The sequence below is a fragment of the Hyperolius riggenbachi genome, chromosome 7 (assembly GCF_040937935.1).
Source record: "Hyperolius riggenbachi isolate aHypRig1 chromosome 7, aHypRig1.pri, whole genome shotgun sequence".
In the NCBI taxonomy this organism is placed as follows: Eukaryota; Metazoa; Chordata; class Amphibia; order Anura; family Hyperoliidae; genus Hyperolius; species Hyperolius riggenbachi.
In genome coordinates this window covers 27,062,278-27,083,679 of record NC_090652.1, presented here as the reverse complement: position 1 = coordinate 27,083,679, position 21,402 = coordinate 27,062,278, and the positions used below count along the sequence as shown (strand labels likewise).

At 47.7% G+C, this 21,402-nt stretch overlaps 1 protein-coding gene across 1 annotated transcript in view; it reads left to right on the top strand.

Annotated features, from left to right (window-relative positions):
• Positions 1-1,487: 1,487 nt before the first annotated feature.
• Positions 1,488-21,402, top strand: part of LOC137524188 (leukosialin-like) — a 36,006-nt gene continuing 16,091 nt past the window's right edge. The window contains exon 1 of the mRNA XM_068243774.1: positions 1,488-1,554. The gene's annotated coding sequence lies outside the window, so the exon portion shown is untranslated. The remainder of the gene's footprint in view (positions 1,555-21,402) is intronic.

Here is a 21,402-nt window from a genome sequence, read left to right as displayed (position 1 = left end):
TCATTTTTCCTGCATTTCATATGTAGGGTAATGTTTCCTGCATTTCATATGTGCATTTATGCATATATGACATAATGCCCAAAGGACTCCACCACCCTTACCTTTTCTGTAGCACTATAAGGATGTTAATTTGGAGCAAAGGGAGGTTCCCTTTGCTGATCGGCTATTTGCAATTGGCACTGTTATTGGCCTGAGTAAGTGGTCTTAGACCTGTGAAACGTGTTGCCTGTGCTAAATAAATATTTCTTTGTCTAGCAAAAGATCTCGTCATTGAGGTAAGCCACCTCATTATTTTATCTTGTTTTTAATTCAGTTTTATTCACACTAGGGCGCCTCTTTACACAAATTGTGCTTTATGTACCCCCTAACATACCTTGTTGGAGGGGTCTAGAGAGACCACACATGGTTTAAACCATAGTGATAATCTGTCACTTTTACCAAGGAGAGCGACCACACCCAGGTCCGGCTGGACCACCCTGAGTGGAGTCAGGTTTGTTGTCTCCACCTGCTTAAGGTGACCACTAATGGTCCAATTTCTAGCGAAAAATCATTTTGAGCGATCAGAAATTCTGATCAGAAGAAAAATCGTCCACTACACCATCAACGAACCAATATTTGCTTCCTATCTATCACAACCAATCAAGGAAAACCAAATTTTGGTTTGACAAAAATCCAGTCGGACGACTATTTTTATAATCATTCATAATGGATTGTGCCCATCAACGGAGATTATTTTCAACCAATCCGATCAGAATTTCGGATTGCTCAAACAATTTATATTTAACCCTAATAAAGTAAAGGGCCACCTACCTGATATTTAAACAAACCTAAAGTTCTTTTAATATAAAAAAGATACTTACCTATGGAGGGGAAAGCTCTGCATCCTATAGAGCCTTCCCGTTCCTCTTCGGCTCCCCTGTTCAAATCTCCCTCTGCGGGAGGCTTTGGAAGTCTTCAGGACCCCAAGTGCTCCCAAAGGCTGGCGGCTCCGTACTGCGCATGCGTGAGTGCGCAAGAGAGTGCGCTCGTGCATGCGCAGTACGGAGTTGGCCGTCTTAAGGAGCTCTTGGCTTCTAAAGGCTTCCGAAGTCTCCGGCAGTGGAAAGAGAGCAGTCTCCATCCCAACAATCGAACACTGCTAATAGGGGTGACAGTGCTGGAACGAGGGGACCAGGAGAGGAACGGGAAGACTCTGTAGGACCCAGGGCCTTCCCTTTCCTTAGGTAAGTATGTTTTTTTTTTATGTTAAACCACTTCAGGTTCACTTGAAGCTCTGTTTGTAGGTTACTTAAGGATGATGAAGATGTGGGCGCTAGGAATGTGTCAGCAGAGTGTTGTGGTCATTTTGGGTGCTGTTTCATAGGAGGAAATGAGCAAACACAGGGAGGTTCAGCAGACCGAGAGAGAGAGAATGTGTGATAACCGCCTGCTGTCTGCACAACTTCTGCAGGAAGTGATGAAGAGGAGGAAACCAGATTGTGAAATGTGCATAACAGCCTGGGAACCTGCAGGGTGGGGGCAGCAGATCTGGACCAGGCACAGAGAAGGCAGCAGGTAAGGAGCCCAAGCCCCTCTTTCTGTTTTCTACCAGCTTTATCGCCAGCATTTCTAAACAATTTCGAGAGACTTCTACCTATAGTTTCCTTCACAATTTTCTAGTGTGCTCAACTCATCTACGGCAAATACCCAACTATTACATTTCCCTCCCATTGAGGAACAGAGCTCCAGCATCCTAAATGCTGCCTTCACCCGAGAACCCAACCAGGTGTGGTCCTCTCATGAGATGGATCTAGAGATGGACCTTTGTCAAGATGACAAAAATTGGCCATCAATATTTTTTATTGTCTACCTGCAGATGGAAGTTTCTGAGTGTCGCTCAGGGCTCGTGGCATTCTCATCAGACACGTTGGCTTCCTTCACATGCTTGGTAGATCTCCATCAGGCTTCGCATTAAGACTGTGTCAGCCAGCCAACAATAAACCTCTGTCATATTTTGACCAAAAATTACCTTTATGAAACCCACATGGCGTTTTTATTTTGCATTACTACCATGCTGACGTCACGTGTACCACCGATTATGAAATCAGAGCAGGTGCAGAGACGAGCAACAAAATTGATACGAGGGATGGAAGGTCTCACTTACCAAGAAAGGTTAGATAAACTGGGTTTATTTAGTCCAGAGAAAAGACGCCTTAGAGGGGATCTAATTAACATGTATAAATACATCAGAGGGCAATATAAAAGCTTGGAGGATGAGTTTTTTTACCCTAAGCTTTCACAAAGGACTAGAGGACATGATCTGCGCATGGAGGAAAAAACATTTTAGACATTTATTTAGGAAAGGGTTCTTTACAGTAAGAGTGATTAAGATGTGGAATGCATTGCCACATGAAGTAGTTATGGCAAATTCTATACCTGCATTTAAAGAGGAACTCCAGTGAAAATAATGTAGTAAAAAAAGTGCTTCATTTTTTTTACCATAATTATGTATAAATGATTTAGTCAGTGTTTGCTCATTGTAAAATCTTTCCTCTCCCCGATTTACATTCTGACATTTATTACATGGTGACATTTTTACTGTGGGCAGGTTATGTAGCTTCTCCTAGCTGTTCTGGCTGTTAGAGACAGCTGTAAACAGCTATTTCCTGTCTGTGAACCTTGTTACATTGTAACAAACTGCCAAAAGTACCGCGGTCCCAGAGCTTCTTGTGGGAGGGGTTTCAGCACAAAATCAGCCATACAGCGCCCCCTGATGGTCTGTTTGTGAAAAGCATTATATTTCTCATGTAAAAGGGGTATTAGCTACTGATTGGGATAAAGTTCAATTCTAGGTTGGAGTTTCTCTTTAAAGGGGGCTTAGATGCTTTCCTTGCGTTGAAAGACATCCATGGCTACAATTACTAGGTAATGCCCGGTGGTGTTGATCCAGGGATTTTATCTGATTGCCATCTGGAGTCAGGAAGGAAGGAATTTTTTCCCTTTTGGGGCTAATTGGACCATGCCTTGTAAGGGGTTTTCACCTTCCTCTGGATCAACAGGGATAAGTGAGGGAGCAGGCTGGTGTTGTACTTTGTTCTCTGGTTGAACTCGATGCCCATATGTCTTCTTTCAACCAATAACCATGTAACTATGTAACCTCTCAGCGCTCGCACGGTGGGGCTGATTCGCAAAATAAATATGTCTTATCTGAATTGAGTAGTAAAAAGTTAGATACCTCAGTAGCGGGATGGATGATTCAGAGGTTCTCTGGATCCTCCTAGAGCCCCCACCATTCCAGCGCTGGGTCCCTCTATACCTGTTCACAGTGGTGCTCAGCAGAGCTCGAATATTCGAGTAGCTCGAATATTCGAGCTCTTTTTCAGCTATTCGAGCTCGGTATTCGAGCTCCGAATAGCTGGAGCTATTCGAATGGGCTATCCGAGTACACTCGAATAGCCCATTCACTATTCGAGCTATTCGAGCAACTCGGCGCTATTCGAGCTCGGTACCGAGCTCGAATAGCGTCATAGCCCAGATTGATGTCCTTAGAGCCAATCAGAGGGCTCCCAGGCCCTCTGACGGCAGCCAATCACAGAGGGGGACCCTGGCCAGCCCCTACCCTATAAATAGCGGCCGCCATGTTACGTTTCTCCATGCTTGCCTGAGACTTGTACAGAGAGAGAGTTGCTCCTTTGTGCTTTGGCTTAGCAAGTGCTCTATTGTGATCATTTACCTAGCGTTTTTGCTCACCTACACCTGCCATATACACCTATATTGTTGTTAGTTAGATAGACATTGTATTTTAGTTAGTAGCTTGTGTGTTACATTAGAGACAGGCAGCTGCTGCAAGCTTACAGGTTTAGGCCTCAGGGGGGCCTTGCCTCTGTGGGCAGCTGTCCTCTGTTTATTTCTCTCATCTATACCAGTATTTCTGCTGTCCTTTACTAATAGTATTGTAGTTATACTGTACTAGGAGTAGGACACTCACTGACTGTCACTGTTTATAGGCTACTAGCTAGCTCCTGCGTGTGTGCACTCACTCACTGTCTGTGTGTACACACACTCTATTTCCTTCTGATTACTGATAGATTATTGTTAGTTAGTTGTACTTACTGTTACTACTTACTCTTACTGTACTAGGAGTCTAGGACACTCAGTCAGACAGTCACTGTGTTCATAGGCTACTAGCTCCTGCGTGCGGTCACTCACTGTCTGAGTGTACACACACCACCCACACTCCATTTCCTTCTGATCGCTGATTGATTATTGTAATTAGTTAGTTCTACTTACTGTTACTACTTACTCTTACTGTACTAGGAGTCTAGGACACTCAGTCACTGTGTTCATAGGCTACTAGCTCCTGCGTGCGGTCACTCACTGTCTGAGTGTACACACACCACCCACACTCCATTTCCTTCTGATCGCTGATTGATTATTGTAATTAGTTAGTTCTACTTACTGTTACTACTTACTCTTACTGTACTAGGAGTCTAGGACACTCAGTCACTGTGTTCATAGGCTACTAGCTCCTGCGTGCGGTCACTCACTGTCTGAGTGTACACACACCACCCACACTCCATTTCCTTCTGATCGCTGATTGATTATTGTAATTAGTTAGTTCTACTTACTGTTACTACTTACTCTTACTGTACTAGGAGTCTAGGACACTCAGTCACTGTGTTCATAGGCTACTAGCTCCTGCGTGCGGTCACTCACTGTCTGAGTGTACACACACCACCCACACTCCATTTCCTTCTGATCGCTGATTGATTATTGTAATTAGTTAGTTCTACTTACTGTTACTACTTACTCTTACTGTACTAGGAGTCTAGGACACTCAGTCACTGTGTTCATAGGCTACTAGCTCCTGCGTGCGGTCACTCACTGTCTGAGTGTACACACACCACCCACACTCCATTTCCTTCTGATCGCTGATTGATTATTGTAATTAGTTAGTTCTACTTACTGTTACTACTTACTCTTACTGTACTAGGAGTCTAGGACACTCAGTCACTGTGTTCATAGGCTACTAGCTCCTGCGTGCGGTCACTCACTGTCTGAGTGTACACACACCACCCACACTCCATTTCCTTCTGATCGCTGATTGATTATTGTAATTAGTTAGTTCTACTTACTGTTACTACTTACTCTTACTGTACTAGGAGTCTAGGACACTCAGTCACTGTGTTCATAGGCTACTAGCTCCTGCGTGCGGTCACTCACTGTCTGAGTGTACACACACCACCCACACTCCATTTCCTTCTGATCGCTGATTGATTATTGTAATTAGTTAGTTCTACTTACTGTTACTACTTACTCTTACTGTACTAGGAGTCTAGGACACTCAGTCACTGTGTTCATAGGCTACTAGCTCCTGCGTGCGGTCACTCACTGTCTGAGTGTACACACACCACCCACACTCCATTTCCTTCTGATCGCTGATTGATTATTGTAATTAGTTAGTTCTACTTACTGTTACTACTTACTCTTACTGTACTAGGAGTCTAGGACACTCAGTCACTGTGTTCATAGGCTACTAGCTCCTGCGTGCGGTCACTCACTGTCTGAGTGTACACACACCACCCACACTCCATTTCCTTCTGATCGCTGATTGATTATTGTAATTAGTTAGTTCTACTTACTGTTACTACTTACTCTTACTGTACTAGGAGTCTAGGACACTCAGTCACTGTGTTCATAGGCTACTAGCTCCTGCGTGCGGTCACTCACTGTCTGAGTGTACACACACCACCCACACTCCATTTCCTTCTGATCGCTGATTGATTATTGTAATTAGTTAGTTCTACTTACTGTTACTACTTACTCTTACTGTACTAGGAGTCTAGGACACTCAGTCACTGTGTTCATAGGCTACTAGCTCCTGCGTGCGGTCACTCACTGTCTGAGTGTACACACACCACCCACACTCCATTTCCTTCTGATCGCTGATTGATTATTGTAATTAGTTAGTTGTACTTACTGTTACTACTTACTCTTACTGTACTAGGAGTCTAGGACACTCAGTCACTGTGTTCATAGGCTACTAGCTCCTGCGTGCGGTCACTCACTGTCTGAGTGTACACACACCACCCACACTCCATTTCCTTCTGATCGCTGATTGATTATTGTAATTAGTTAGTTCTACTTACTGTTACTACTTACTCTTACTGTACTAGGAGTCTAGGACACTCAGTCACTGTGTTCATAGGCTACTAGCTCCTGCGTGCGTGCACTCACTGTCTGAGTGTACACACACTAAATTTACTTGTGATTACTACTGATTATTGTAACTGCTAGTTGTACTTCCTGACTGTTACTACTTACTTACTGTACTAGGGGACACTCACTCAGTCACCTCACCAACCAACCCACTCCATTAAAGTACCCCACTTTTCACCCGCCCTTTTACAAAACTTTTGTCTATACGCCCAAAACATTTAAGATGTCTGGAAGTGGCAGCCAGCGCGGTTTGGGCAAGGGGAAGGGCAGCAAGGGAATCAGGAGGAGAGGGAGCAGCATTGTGGCAAGCCGCGGCCGCGGGCGCGCCACCATGCACAGTTCCGCAGCAGCAGCAGCAGCGTCAGTGGCTAACATTCCTCCCATAGCCACTGGCCGTGGACGCCTTGGGCGCCGCCCAGCAGGAGCATCTGCAACTCACGCTGCAGAGACACAGCAGCAGCAGCGTGTAGCACCTGCTCCGATTTTCCTCCAGCCGGGTCGGAAACGTCCCATTGAGGAAAAGGATGCAGACACTGTGGTGCAACTCATGACGGAGGATGAGCAGCCCGCCATCAGCTCTGCATCCGAGGCCTCCACCCTCACCACCACCACCACCACCACCCCTGTTCGCAGCAGCCGCCCAGCAGGGTCTGGGGAGGAGGCCAGTTCACCGTCAGTCGCCGACCTCTCATTCAGCACTCTTTTGACCCCAGGCATGATGAGTCAATTGTCTGCTGTTGTTGGCGATTTTGAGGAGGAGATGCTGATGGGCACTTTGGGGGATGAGGGATTGGACAGCAAGACTGTGGCGACAGTCAAGCAGCCCATCCATGCATCAGGAGAGGAGTTTGGGGGGTCATCATCCCAGCAGGACATGTTTGAGGAGGGGGAGGATGATGTTGATGACCCGGTGACAGACAGAGACTGGGTGCCACCACCTCCAGGGGATGTCGTCCTCAGCAGCTCGGAGGAGGAGGAGGATGCGCTTGTGGGCCTTGCAAGGAGGCGCATCATTGCAAGCATTGGCAGCGACCCACAGCCTGCTGGTGTCTCAGGCTCAGCAGCAGCAGCAGCAGCATCAGCCAGTACCACCACCAGCCGCACCCAAGCCCCCCCCCCAACCACCACAGGGAGACAGGCAGCAGCGCTTCCATGCCGTAGGGGGATGTTTCTGTCACCAATCTGGCGCTTTTTCACCATGCCCACTGTGTACAGCAAGTACGCCACTTGCAACCACTGTCAGCGGAAGTTGAGCAGAGGTGCAGACCCCTTAAAGTTCAGCACCAGCTCGCTGATCAACCACCTTGCGGCTAAACATTTCCACCAGCATGAGGAGTTCCAGAGGCTGAAGGCATCTGGTGCTGGCAGTGGCACCACACCCATCACTGCACAGCCTTCAGCAGCAGCAACAGCAGCCACCCGCCCTCCTGCTCCTCCAGCAGCACCAGCAGGAGTGCGGAAACGCACTGCTCCTCCCCCCTCTGCAACTCCTGCCGCCGACACTGAGGCCTGTTCTGGCAGCCAGTCCTCAGTGGCCTCCTCCGCTGTGTCTGGTGATTCCCGTGTCAGCAAAAGGCCACGCCAGAGCCTTTTGAGCGAGTCCTTCCAGGGGGTGGTTAGGGCTCTGCCTCCCAGCAGCCGTCGCGTGCGGCAGCTGAACGGCTTGCTGGCACGGGCCATGTGCTCCCAACTCCTGCCGTACACGCTCGTGCAGGAGGGGAGCGACATGCGGGCGCTGCTTGCTTGTGCAGCCCCAGACTGGCAGCTCCCCAGCAGACACTTTTTCTCCCGCAAGGCCATTCCAGCACTGCACCGCTTTGTGATGGCCAATGTGGAGCGAGGGCTGGAGCACGCGGTTGGTGAAAGGGTCCACGTCACCATGGACTCCTGGAGCAGCCGCTTCGGGACAGGCCGCTACCTGTCCTTCACTGTCCACTGGGTCAGCTTGGTGGAAGGGGGTGAGGATGGGAGAGCAGCAGCGGGCACAGCAGCAGCAGCAGCAGCAACACAGTGGGTGGTGCCACCCCGCAGGGTCAGGGGAACTGCAGCGGGTTCCTCCGATCCTCTGCCATCCTCCGCCACACCTGGCCAAACCCCCCGCCTCAGCAGCAGCGTGAAGGCCCGCCACTGCCAAGCGCTGCTGCACTTGGTCAGCCTTGGCAAGACCAAGCTGACGGCAGCCCACGTGTTGGCCAAACTCCAGGAGCAGGAGAGGATTTGGCTGACCCCCAGAGGCCTCAGAGTCGGAGAGGTGGTGTCCGACAATGGGGCCAATCTGGTTGCTGCCATAGACAGGGGAAACCTGACCCACATCCCCTGTCTTGCCCACGTGCTGAACCTGGTGGTGCAGAAGTTCCTGCGCACCTACCAGGGGATGGGCGAACTGCTGGAAACGGCAAGGAATGTTGTGCGTCACTTCCGGCGCTCGGCTGCAGCCTGTGCGAGCCTGGAAGACGTGCAAAAGGAGCTGGATCTGCCACGCCATCGGCTGATCATTGACGTTCCGACTCGCTGGAACTCCACCCTGGCGATGTTGGAGCGTATGGTTGAACAGAGGCACGCTGTCAACCAGTACCTTGCCCTGGCCACTGTTTCCGCAGCTCGGAGAAGGGACAAGACCAGCAACATCCCGTCCATCGTCCCCGATGATGACTGGAGGCACATGCAGCAGGTGTGCTTTGTGCTGGCTCCCTTCCTGCAGGCCACAAACATGGTGAGCAGGGACCATGCTATGGTCTGCGAGTGGGTGCCCCTGGTTTCTCTGCTGAACAGGGCCCTCGATGGTTTGCTGGAACAGGGAGCGGCAGCCTTGGACCAGCAGGAGCGGCAACCAGCTGCGCAGTCCACCTCTGAGGGGGAGGAGGAGGAGGACTTGGTGGAGGTCCCTGACCTGGCTGCTGATGAGGGGGATCAGCACAGCGCAGCTGAGTTGGTGCGGGGGTGGAGAGAGGATGAGGCGGCAGAGGAGGAGGATGAGGACAGCACTGACGTCGATGTGCCAGCAGACGTGGCCCGCCTCTTCCCAATGGCAGCGCACATGCTGGCGTGCCTGCGCAGGGACCCCAGGGTGATCCAGATGAAGCAGAGGGAGGACATCTGGATCAGCATGATGTTGGACCCACGCCTCAAGGGGAAGTTGAGCCAGTTCCTGCCGCCTGCAGGAGGAGACCCAGCGCAACAAATAAGGAGCTTGCAGCAGGCCCTTGTTGAGCGCTTGGAGGAAGCCTTCCCCCAGCCTTCCACCCCCACTGTCCAGCAGCCAGCACAGAGGCAGCAGCAGGTGCCTGCATCCAGCAGCAGCAAGCGCCCCACAGACCTGCTGTCTCTCAGCCACGAGCTCTACAGGACTGTAGAGGCTCCGGCAGCAGTGACTAGAGAGGAGATGCATGCAGCAGCATCCTCCTCCGGTCACAGCCAGCGCCTGACCCGCATGGTGGCTGACTACATGGGGTCGTACAGCGGGCTTGACAGCGATGCCCCTGTTGATCCCATGGAGTATTGGGTCAAGCGCATGGAGATCTGGAGCGAGCTAGCGCAGTACGCCCTGGAAGTGCTGTCCTGCCCCCCTTCCAGCGTGCTGTCCGAGCGCTGCTTCAGTGCAGCTGGTGGCGTGGTCACCGAGAAACGCTCACGTCTGTCTCACAAGTCTGTGGACAGACTGACGTTTCTCAAGATGAACCAGGCGTGGGTGGAAGGCGAGTTCCTGGCCCCTGTTGTCGGCGAGAGGGGGACATGAACTGGCTGCCGGAACCATCGTTAATGTGCCTTACCACCCTTTACCACCTCCTGGCTCCTGCTCACTAAGCCAGCCTGGTTCACTTTGACTATTACGTCGCCTGCAGCCACACATTTTACACCTACAGTGGGCTGCTGTGTACTGCCCTTCTGCTGTCTGTCTGTGTTTCCCACTGCCAGGGTACACAGAATGACCTTCTTCTGCTGCCACTCTGCCACCAGCTATTACGTCAAACAATAGCTATATTGGTTGCAAAACCGAAACCAAACAAACCATTAAAAAAAAAAAAGGTTTAATTTTTCTGAGGTGCCCGGGTTGAAAACTGTGTTGTTCCAGTTGTGTATTGGACACAATGTGGGCTGCACGACCGCTGTCTGGGACCTCCTGTTGTGTTTATTTACGGCCCTGGTATCACCGCTAGGTACCAGGGCTATTATGTCACGCTGCCTACCTGCTGCCACACTCACACTGCTCCTCCATACCTCCTCCTGCTGCTGCTGCTGCTGTCTGTCTGTGTTTCCCACTGCCAGGGTACACAGATGATTTACCTTCTGCTGCCACTCTGCCACCAGCTATTACGTCAAACAATAGCTGCTCGCCTACTCCTCCATTCCTCCTCCTGCTGCTGCTGTCTGTCTGTGTTTCCCACTGCCAGGGTACACAGAATTACCTTCTTCTGCTGCCACTCTGCCACCAGCTATTACGTCCAAAAATAGCTAAATTGGTTGTAAAACCAAAAACCAAAAAACCATTAAAAAAAAAAAAAATGTTTAATTTTTCTGAGGTGCCCGGGTTGAAAACTGTGTTGTCCCAGTTGTGTATTGGACACAATGTGGGCTGCACGACCGCTGTCTGGGACCTCCTGTTGTGTTTATTTACGGCCCTGGTATCACCGCTAGGTACCAGGGCTATTATGTCACGCTGCCTACCTGCTGCCACACTCACACTACTCCTCCATTCCTCCTGCTGCTGCTGCTGCTGCTGTCTGTCTGTGTTTCCCACTGCCAGGGTACACAGATGATTTACCTTCTGCTGCCACTCTGCCACCAGCTATTACGTCAAACAATAGCTGCTCGCCTACTCCTCCATTCCTCCTCCTGCTGCTGCTGTCTGTCTGTGTTTCCCACTGCCAGGGTACACAAAATTACCTTCTTCTGCTGCCACTCTGCCACCAGCTATTACGTCCAAAAATAGCTAAATTGGTTGTAAAACCAAAAACCAAAAAACCATTAAAAAAAAAAAAAGGTTTAATTTTTCTGAGGTGCCCGGGTTGAAAACTGTGTTGTCCCAGTTGTGTATTGGACACAATGTGGGCTGCACGACCGCTGTCTGGGACCTCCTGTTGTGTTTATTTACGGCCCTGGTATCACCGCTAGGTACCAGGGCTATTATGTCACGCTGCCTACCTGCTGCCACACTCACACTACTCCTCCATTCCTCCTGCTGCTGCTGTCTGTCTGTGTTTCCCACTGCCAGGGTACACAGAATTACCTTCTGCTGCCACACTGCCACCAGCTATTACGTCAAACAATAGCTGCTCACATAATTACTCTCCTCCATTCCTCCTCCTGCTGCTGCTGCTGTCTGTCTGTGTTTCCCACCGCCAGGGTACACAGATTTACCTTCTGCTGCCACTCTGCCACCAGCTATTACGTCAAAAAATAGCTATATATCTGTGTAATTGGTTGTAAAACCAAAACTACAAAACCATTACAAAAAAAGGTTTAATTTTTCTGAGGTGCCCGGGTTGAAAACTGTGTTGTCCCAGTTGTGTATTGGACACAATGTGGGCTGCACGACCGCTGTCTGGGACCTCCTGTTGTGTTTATTTACAGCCATGGTATCACCGCTAGGTACCAGGGCTATTATGTCACGCTGCCTGCCTCATTGACTGCATGCTGCCACACACTCATCCTCCTCCTCCTGCTGCTAAATTTACCTCCTGCTGTCTGTGTGTTTCCACTGCCAGGGAGCACATACAATGGCGCTTCCAACATGCGTGCGCCACCAGCTATTTGTTGTTACGCTCAAAAATAGCTGCATTTCTTTAAAAAAAAAAAAATGAAAAGAGAAATAAGTGACGAAGAAGACGATATAGAAGAAGATGAAGAAGAAGAAGAAGATGAAGAAGATGAAGAAGAAGATGAAGAAGATGAAGAAGAAGATGAAGAAGATGAAGAAGAAGATGAAGAAGAAGATGAAGAAGATGAAGAAGAAGATGAAGAAGAAGAAGAAGAAGAAGAAGAAGATGAAGATGAAGAAGAAGATGAAGAAGATGAAGATGAAGAAGATGAAGAAGATGAAGAAGAAGATGAAGAAGATGAAGATGAAGATGAAGAAGATGAAGAAGAAGATGAAGAAGATGAAGAAGAAGATGAAGAAGAAGAAGAAGAAGAAGAAGAAGAAGAAGATGAAGAAGAAGATGAAGAAGATGAAGATGAAGATGAAGAAGATGAAGATGAAGAAGATGAAGAAGAAGATGAAGAAGATGAAGAAGAAGATGAAGAAGAAGAAGAAGAAGATGAAGAAGATGAAGATGAAGAAGATGAAGAAGAAGATGAAGAAGATGAATATGAAGAAGATGAAGAAGATGAAGAAGAAGATGAAGAAGATGAAGATGAAGAAGATGAAGAAGATGAAGATGAAGAAGATGAAGAAGAAGATGAAGAAGATGAAGAAGAAGATGAAGAAGAAGAAGAAGAAGAAGAAGAAGAAGATGAAGAAGATGAAGATGAAGAAGATGAAGAAGAAGATGAAGAAGATGAAGATGAAGAAGATGAAGAAGATGAAGAAGAAGATGAAGAAGATGAAGATGAAGAAGATGAAGAAGAAGATGAAGAAGATGAAGAAGAAGATGAAGAAGAAGAAGAAGAAGAAGATGAAGAAGATGAAGATGAAGAAGATGAAGAAGAAGATGAAGAAGATGAAGATGAAGAAGATGAAGAAGATGAAGAAGAAGATGAAGAAGATGAAGATGAAGAAGATGAAGAAGATGAAGATGAAGAAGATGAAGATGAAGAAGATGAAGAAGAAGAAGAAGAAGATGAAGAAGAAGAAGAAGATATAGAAGAAGAAGAAGAAGATATAGAAGATAAAGAAGAAGAAGAAGAAGAAGTATATACAGTACTGAACAAAATTCTGGACACAACTTCTCTTTTCACCTTTTTTTTTTTTTAAAGGAACATCCCCACATAATCACTTGCTGTTGTCACTTGGAAAAAAATATGTTTCTTGCATCATTAACCCTCAAAACAAGTGTTGGGAAGCTATTTAAGGCCAATTCGAATAGTCAGCTCGAATAGTTAGCTCGAATACCGACTCAAATAGTGAGCTCGAAGTCCGAGGTCGAATCGAATAGTAAAAATTATTCGACTCGAATATTCGACTGACCTCGAATAATTTACTATTCGAATTCGACCAAACTCGAATTTTAAAAAGGGGTATTTGAGCATCACTACCTGTTCAACCCAAGCAAGCCAAAAAGGTTTCTTCTGGCTGGGAGTGAACCATGAAAGAACCCATTAGCACTGGGCATGCCTGAGTAATATCCATGCTTGTCCGGTAGAACAGAACACTCATGCATAGAAGAAAAAAAGCCACGGACAAGCAGCTTAGTTCTACTGGGCATGCTCGGACTTTACTCACACATGCCCAGTCAAGATCCACTCATTCACAACCGGGAGCATGGCGAAAAGATTACAAGGGACCCTGGGCTGAAATGGTGGTTCTACAAGAATCCAAGAATACTCTGGACCACCCAGAGCTTCCAATGACTGAGGTAAGTATTAAATTGCGGGGGCCGCCTGGTGAGTTGGGTGGGAGGTGAGGCCGAAAATATCAGTAATACCTTCTTATCAGTATTTTCCTTTTGTCTTCCCCGGTGCCCATTCTCAGATCAACCCACCCTAATAATTCCTAACATTAACCCACACCTCCTAGTGCTTAACGGTAGCCCTCCCTCCTAGAATGTAACACTAACCCTCCAGCGCCAAACTACCGGCTGTTCAGCTATTAATAGATGACCAACTAGTATTTACTGTGATCACTTCTTAAAGGAATACTATCGATGTATGCATTTATTTTGAAATGCTGTATGTTGTAGCACACATTAGGACAAGTACTAGGAGCAATGTGATTCCTCACACAGCTGTTCCTCTCAGCTGTAAAATCCTCTGTCAGTTTTGGCATCAGTGTTGGATACAAAATGTATCTAATACTGAGCTCCCAGAGGGCTAGACCATGTCTCTGCAAAGGGGAGATGCTATCAACTCCTCAGTTTATAGTTTAATTATCACCTTGCTGAAAGAATCTTGTTGATATGGTGGTAATGGGTTAAAGATTCTAGCAATGTGTGTTTATTATCTTTGCTTCTCTTTACTGATAAAGATACTAATAATGCTAATTGTAGACAGTGGTCTGCCCCTCTCAGCAGCTTGTAAAGTGGATGCAGCCTGGAGTGAATCTCCTCAAGCAGACAGCGAGTCTGAGTGTAAACACAGACTATTTCTTTAGCTAGTTATATTCCAGCAATATTACAGCTCATTTAGTTACCCGTTACCACCTCAGATCAGCCTATTTCTCCTCATGTCTCCTGCATGCTGTGAGTGACACAGTGACATATATTTGTGAGCTGTGTGACAGAGTAACCAAGTAGCTCAGGGTGACCCAAACTACTATGAGCTGTGTGAGAAATGAATTTTTAAGCAGGGATAGTGAGAGAGAGACCTGGGTGAATAAATAAAGTGCCCCTAGCACTAGTGGTAATGTGTACACTAATATAGAGTATTAAAAAAAAAAGTCATTTCAATCGATAGTACTCCTTTAAGGTTTTGTAGCCTATTGGCTTCTATCAGGCACCGTAATTTTTATATTACTCGGCTGCAGGGGCCAAAATGAACTGCTCCAACTTTCCCCGCTACAGGTTTGCTTCAACTCATGATTTATCTCTCATCGGCCCAAATTCAATTAACATTTCTTCAGGATTTCTCACGGGACAGTTTTTTTTTCATCTAATTAAGGCCTCTTTTCCACGGACTGTTGAACTGTGTGCTCAGCAAGCAGTTACCAGGCAACAGTGAGCAGATACCAGGCAGCAGCAAGCAGTTACCAGGCAGCAACAAGCAGTTACCAGGCAGCAACAAGCAGTTACCAGGCAGCAACAAGCAGTTACCAGGCAGCAGAGCTGGGACAAGGTCCTCCGGCACCCAAGGCTGAGACACCAAAGTGCCCCCCCCCCCCCCAAGCAGTTACCAGGCAGCAGTGAGCAGATACCAGGCAGCAGTGAGCAGATACCAGGCAGCAACAAGCAGATACCAGGCAGCAGTGAGCAGATACCAGGCAGCAGTGAGCAGATACCAGGCAGCAGTGAGCAGTTACCAGGCAGCAGTGAGCAGATACCAGGCAGCAACAAGCAGATACCAGGCAGCAGTGAGCAGATACCAGGCAGCAGTGAGCAGATACCAGGCAGCAGTGAGCAGTTACCAGGCAGCAGTGAGCAGATACCAGGCAGCAACAAGCAGATACCAGGCAGCAGTGAGCAGATACCAGGCAGCAGTGAGCAGATACCAGGCAGCAGTGAGCAGATACCAGGCAGCAGTGAGCAGATACCAGGCAGCAGTGAGCAGATACCAGGCAGCAGTGAGCAGATACCAGGCAGCAGTGAGCAGTTACCAGGCAGCAGTGAGCAGATACCAGGCAGCAACAAGCAGATACCAGGCAGCAGTGAGCAGATACCAGGCAGCAGTGAGCAGATACCAGGCAGCAACAAGCAGTTACCAGGCAGCAGTGAGCAGTTACCAGGCAGCAGTGAGCAGATACCAGGCAGCAACAAGCAGTTACCAGGCAGCAGTGAGCAGTTACCAGGCAGCAGTGAGCAGATACCAGGCAGCAGTGAGCAGTTACCAGGCAGCAGTGAGCAGATACCAGGCAGCAGTGAGCAGTTACCAGGCAGCAGTGAGCAGATACCAGGCAGCAGTGAGCAGTTACCAGGCAGCAGTGAGCAGATACCAGGCAGCAGTGAGCAGATACCAGGCAGCAGTGAGCAGATACCAGGCAGCAGTGAGCAGATACCAGGCAGCAGTGAGCAGTTACCAGGCAGCAGTGAGCAGATACCAGGCAGCAGTGAGCAGATACCAGGCAGCAGTGAGCAGATACCAGGCAGCAACAAGCAGTTACCAGGCAGCAGTGAGCAGATACCAGGCAGCAGTGAGCAGATACCAGGCAGCAGTGAGCAGATACCAGGCAGCAGTGAGCAGATACCAGGCAGCAGTGAGCAGATACCAGGCAGCAGTGAGCAGATACCAGGCAGCAATAAGCAGTTACCAGGCAGCAGTGAGCAGATACCAGGCAGCAACAAGCAGTTACCAGGCAGTTGTGACAGTTTGAGAGGCATTTCATTGCCTATAATTTAGGCATCTTTTCCACGGGCAGTTGATAGGCAGTTGATGCCTCTCAAACTCTCACAACTGCTCACTGCTGCCTGGTAACTGCTCACTGCTGCCTGGTAACTGCTCACTGCTGCCTGGTAACTGCTCACTGCTGCCTGGTAACTGCTCACTGCTGCCTGGTAACTGCTTGTTGCTGCCTGGTAACTGCTTACTGCTGCCTGGTAACTGCTTGCTGCTGCCTGGTAACTGCTTGCTGCTGCCTGGTAACTGCTTGCTGCTGCCTGGTAACTGCTTGCTGGGCACACAGTTCAACTCTTTGTGGAAAAAATCCCTTCCAAAAGTACTTTGCTGCTCGCAGGAGCTGAGAAGTTTTTTTTTGTAGGTAAGGTGTGAGAAAACTTAGGGGAAGGGGTGATTAATTCAGGACTGTTTTGGGGTATAGGCAAACTAGGCAGATGCCTAGGGTGACAGCTAGCAGGAGGGGGCTCCACAATTTTTCTTTTCCTTCTTATCTAATTCCTTTTTTCTCCTAACTTTTCTTCTAGATGATAATTTTTTTTATCTCCTGTTTAAAATAAGTTTTCAGCACTCTGCAACTGAAGTACCAAAAATTAGGTTAAAAAGTACCGGAAAAAATATTCAGAGTATTTTCTTGCTTGCTGGTGGCTTAAAGGGTATTTTTATTCATCAGGTGTGAAAATATCACCTAGGAGGAGAAAACTTGGCTGAAAAAGGGAACTGAATAAAGTCCGATATATTTTATGGAAGTCTTAACCACCACTGTTAGTTCCATTAGGCTTCTTGCACACAGGGACGTTACAGGCGCACGTTAGTGCAGCCTGTAACGCTCCCCCAACGCACAGCAATGTAACACAAGTGGGCTGTTCACACTGCCCACGTTGCGTTACATTGTAATGCAGCAAAGTTCCGCATGCTGTGCGTTCTCCGCGGCTAAGCCGCGTTAGACTGCTTACACATGCTCAGTCATGTTGGGGAGGAGGGGAGAGCCGCCGAACACATGGCTAATTAATATTCACTGCACTCAGTGACGTGCAGTGTTTACTTCCTGGAGCGGCCGCTCTGTGCGGCAAATTGGCCGGGCAGAACCACGTGATGCCGCATGCGTCCAAGAGTACGCATCACGGACGCCAGAGTGAGCTGCACAACGTGGCTCACTCCGACGTCCACACCAGAGAGCACCAGGCGTTGCGTTAGGGGCACGTTATGTGCCCTATAACGTCCCCTAAACGCAACGTCCTGGTGTGTAACTAGCCTTAAGGAAAGAATGGATTGTCATTTTTAGTACTCAAACAAGCACTCCTGAGTAGCATAAAAAAGACCAGTACCAGTTGCCTGGCAGTTCTGTTGATCTAACTGGCATAAGTCGTGTCTGAATCACACACCTGAAACAAGCATGCAGATTAGATGTTTCTTACTCAAGTCCGACTAGATTAGCCACATGCTTGTTTCTGGTGCGATTCAGACACTACTGATGCCAGTTAGATCAAAAGAACTGCCAGGCAACTGGTATTGTTTAAAAGGAAATCAATATGTTAGCCTCCATATCTCTCTCACCTTGGGCAAGAAAGTGGCCTTTAACCGCCCTGAGTTGATAGAATCAGGTCCCTTATCCATGTATCCATTTTTATAACTAAAACGAGTTATAATCAATCCATGTAAGCTATAGTACCGCTATAATAGCCCTTTTAAAGGGCGTGTCCACTGAGTGATGATAGAATTTTTAATTTGTTGAAAGATGTTGATGACTTATTTTAAAATCATAGAATAAAGATGAAAAACAAAAACAAACCTATTTTTACATTTTCGTAAAAATGGAATTCCAGCTACATTTTTTTAAATATAGTTTTGGGCAAAGTGGAAAATAATGGCTATGACTGATGTCTGTTCTCTTGTTCAGGTGAGATTTATGTTCACTTCCTGTCACCTGTGACGCCACAGGAAGTAAGGAAATCTCTCAGACTTGTCTAATCTGCAAATTTGGATTTTTAAACATGAAAGGACACCTGACGTGAATGGGGTATGGAGGTTGCCATATTTATTTCCTTTTAAACAATGCACATTGCCTGGCTCTTCTGCTGATCCTCTGCCTCCAACGCTCTTAATAGCCATAGACCCTGAATAAGCAGATTGGGTGCACTGACTGAAATATGACTGGATTTACTGGATGCTTGTTTCAGGTGTATGATTCAGACACTACTGCGGCCAAAGAGATCAGCAGGACTGCCAGACAAAAGGTATTGTGTAAAAGGAAAAAAATATGTCAGCCTCCATATTTCACTCACCTCAAGAGTACTTTAAAATCAAGCGTTGCGCCAGTGGAGTCACTCCTGGGACAAGCATGCAGCCAGTGGAGTCCTTCCTGGGACAAGCGTGCAGCCAGTGGAGTCCCTTCTGGGACAAGCGTGCAGCCAGTGGAGTCCCTCCTGGGACAAGCATGCAGCCAGTGGAGTCACTCCTGGGACAAGCGTGCGCCCAGTGGAGTCACTCCTGGGACAAGCATGCAGCCAGTGGAGTCACTCCTGGGACAAGCATGCATGCAGCCAGTGGAGTCACTCCTGGGACAAGCATGCAGCCAGTGGAGTCACTCCTGAGACAAGCGTGCGGCCAGTGGAGTCACTCCTGGGACAAGTGTGCAGTCAGTGCCCAGAAACGCCTTAAAGGACTCTTGATGCCGACCAGCCTCCCTACTTGCTTGCACGCTATTTTGGCAGTTAGACTGAGCAGCTGACATTCATTAAATCTTTTGAAAACTAAAGAAAACCCAGAGGATCCCCCGTGAGGAGATGGACTAGTCCAAAACCTAGTCAGATCTGTCTAAATTTCACTGCCTAATGTAAGTGACAGCGACATAGGAAAAAAGTAACTTATAGTGCATCTTACTCCGGGGAAAATGTACATTCTATACATATGCATAAAACTATATATATATCTATATCTATCTATCTATCTATCTATCTATATATATATATATATATATATATATATTTAAAATTTTACAATTTTTTGCAACAGTGGTCCTTAACCCATTAGCAGCCTCAAAACAGTTATTTGGTTTGAGATAAGTGCATTGCTTTTGGCCTCAGTCAGCGGAACTTGTGCTGTAAATTCTTGGAATGCTTTGATGTCTCTCTATCAGGAAATACAGAAACTGAAAGCAGAAGTCCTCTGTTAATGTCACACACTGCCCCCTAGTGACAAGTGGCCATACATACACATTACAGCAGTACTAATTAGAAGCAGGGAAATGTAACAAGTAAGAAATAAAAAACACTGCTAAAATAAATTGGCCTAGAGCATAAATAAATTGGTTGCTAAAGGTTTAAAACATTATAACTTTTTTTTTTTTTTAAAGATGCGGGTATCACATTGCTACACGCAGTGATGTCCCCCCTACAAAGTGGCGCCAGTTCTGGAGTTCCCCCTCCCTTCAGCATGACGCAGAACCTATCACCCCACACTGGAGATTGGTCTGAGACACTGCAGTGTCTATTGCCTGATCACCTTCCTTTCCGGAACAGTATGAAACTACGCTGGCAGGATGTTATGGGCACCGCCCACCGCCAACCATCAGACGCTGGCAGTGTGCCACACACGTCATATTGCGCCAGTAAACTGCATGAGCGTCTGCTGCTAAGAATACAAGAAAGGGGTGGGGGGGGGGGGGGAGGGTCGGCCAATCCCGTAACTGACACCTAATGTGAAAATCTTCTGCCAATGCAGAGGATGCCAAGAGCTAACACTAGTTTTAATTGGGATATTATTGCTTTTCATGTGGCCTGGTGGATTAGGTCTATGGATGCCGTGATCGGCAAGTGTCTAATAGACACCTGTGTTAATCCGTAATCTGGTGCCCAGACTGTTATTTGGGCACACAATGCGACTAGTAGTCGATCGGCTACTTACGGTTGGGAATTAGGTGAGTGTGTGTATATGTGTGTGTGGGGGGGTTCTTTTTAGGCTCCTACGGTGAGGAGATAAGGGTTGGGGGTGATCAAATACACTTGGGGTACCTCTGGTGGGTGGGAAATCTAACGCCGTTACTAGCAGTGGTGCTCATCCAATATTCAGGTATCCGAACTACCCAGAAAATCCAAACTTTTTCCACTATCCGAACTCTAATTTGGATTCCGGATATCTGTGTAAATCCGAATAGCACTATCCGAGCAAACTCGGATATCTGTCTGAAATCCGGAATCCGGTTGGATAGCTAGTTCGGATACCCGAATAGAGGCTTTCAATGGCAAAAATCTGTTTGAAGGCATTCAGTCCTAGAGAGAGAAAGAGAGAGAAGAGAGAGAAGAGAGAGAGAAGAGAGAGAAGAGAGAGAGAGAGAGAGAAAGAGAGCGAGAGAAAGAGAGAGAAGAGAGAAGAGAAGAGAGAGAGAAGAGAGCGAGAGAAAAAGAGAGAAAGAGAGAAAGAGAGCGAGAGAAAGAGAGAGAAGAGAGAGAGAGAGTTTGCAGTAGGTAGTGTCCCATATACACTGGGCAGTGTATATATAGAAGACTCCTGTATATACAGGGGAGCGTCCTGTAGTGGTGTTGTACAGTGTGTAGGCTGAAGATGAAAATGGTGGTGGTGCCGCTCTCTGGAAGCCACTGGATAGTGGTGCAAGTATCTGTATAGACAAGGGGTGGGGGGAATGGGAGGAGAGAGAGGAGAGCGCACTCAGAAGGGTAGCAGTTGTCCCTGGCAAGCCTGCCGGGGAATGATCTCACCTTTAGGACTGACTGACTAGCCCATATGGGTCTGTCAGCAGTCTAGCGTTGTCCCTCTCTATGCCGGGAACGCAGGCAGCAGTGGTGCTTTCAAACAGGATCGGTCACATCAGCTGATCTCCATAGATGGCCGCTCACTGGGTCTTGCTGGATGAAAAGCCTGGAGGCTATGTGTGCAAGTTTGTTAGCTGCACTCTGAACTCCCACTATGTGTGGGGATAGAGTGTGCTGCTGAAGGTTCCTGGAAGGTGCAGTGCGTGCAGAAATGATCAACCTTCCAGGAACCTTCCAGGAATTTGCCTCCTCTGTAGTTATTTTCACACACAGTTAATAAACAGTCTGGCCT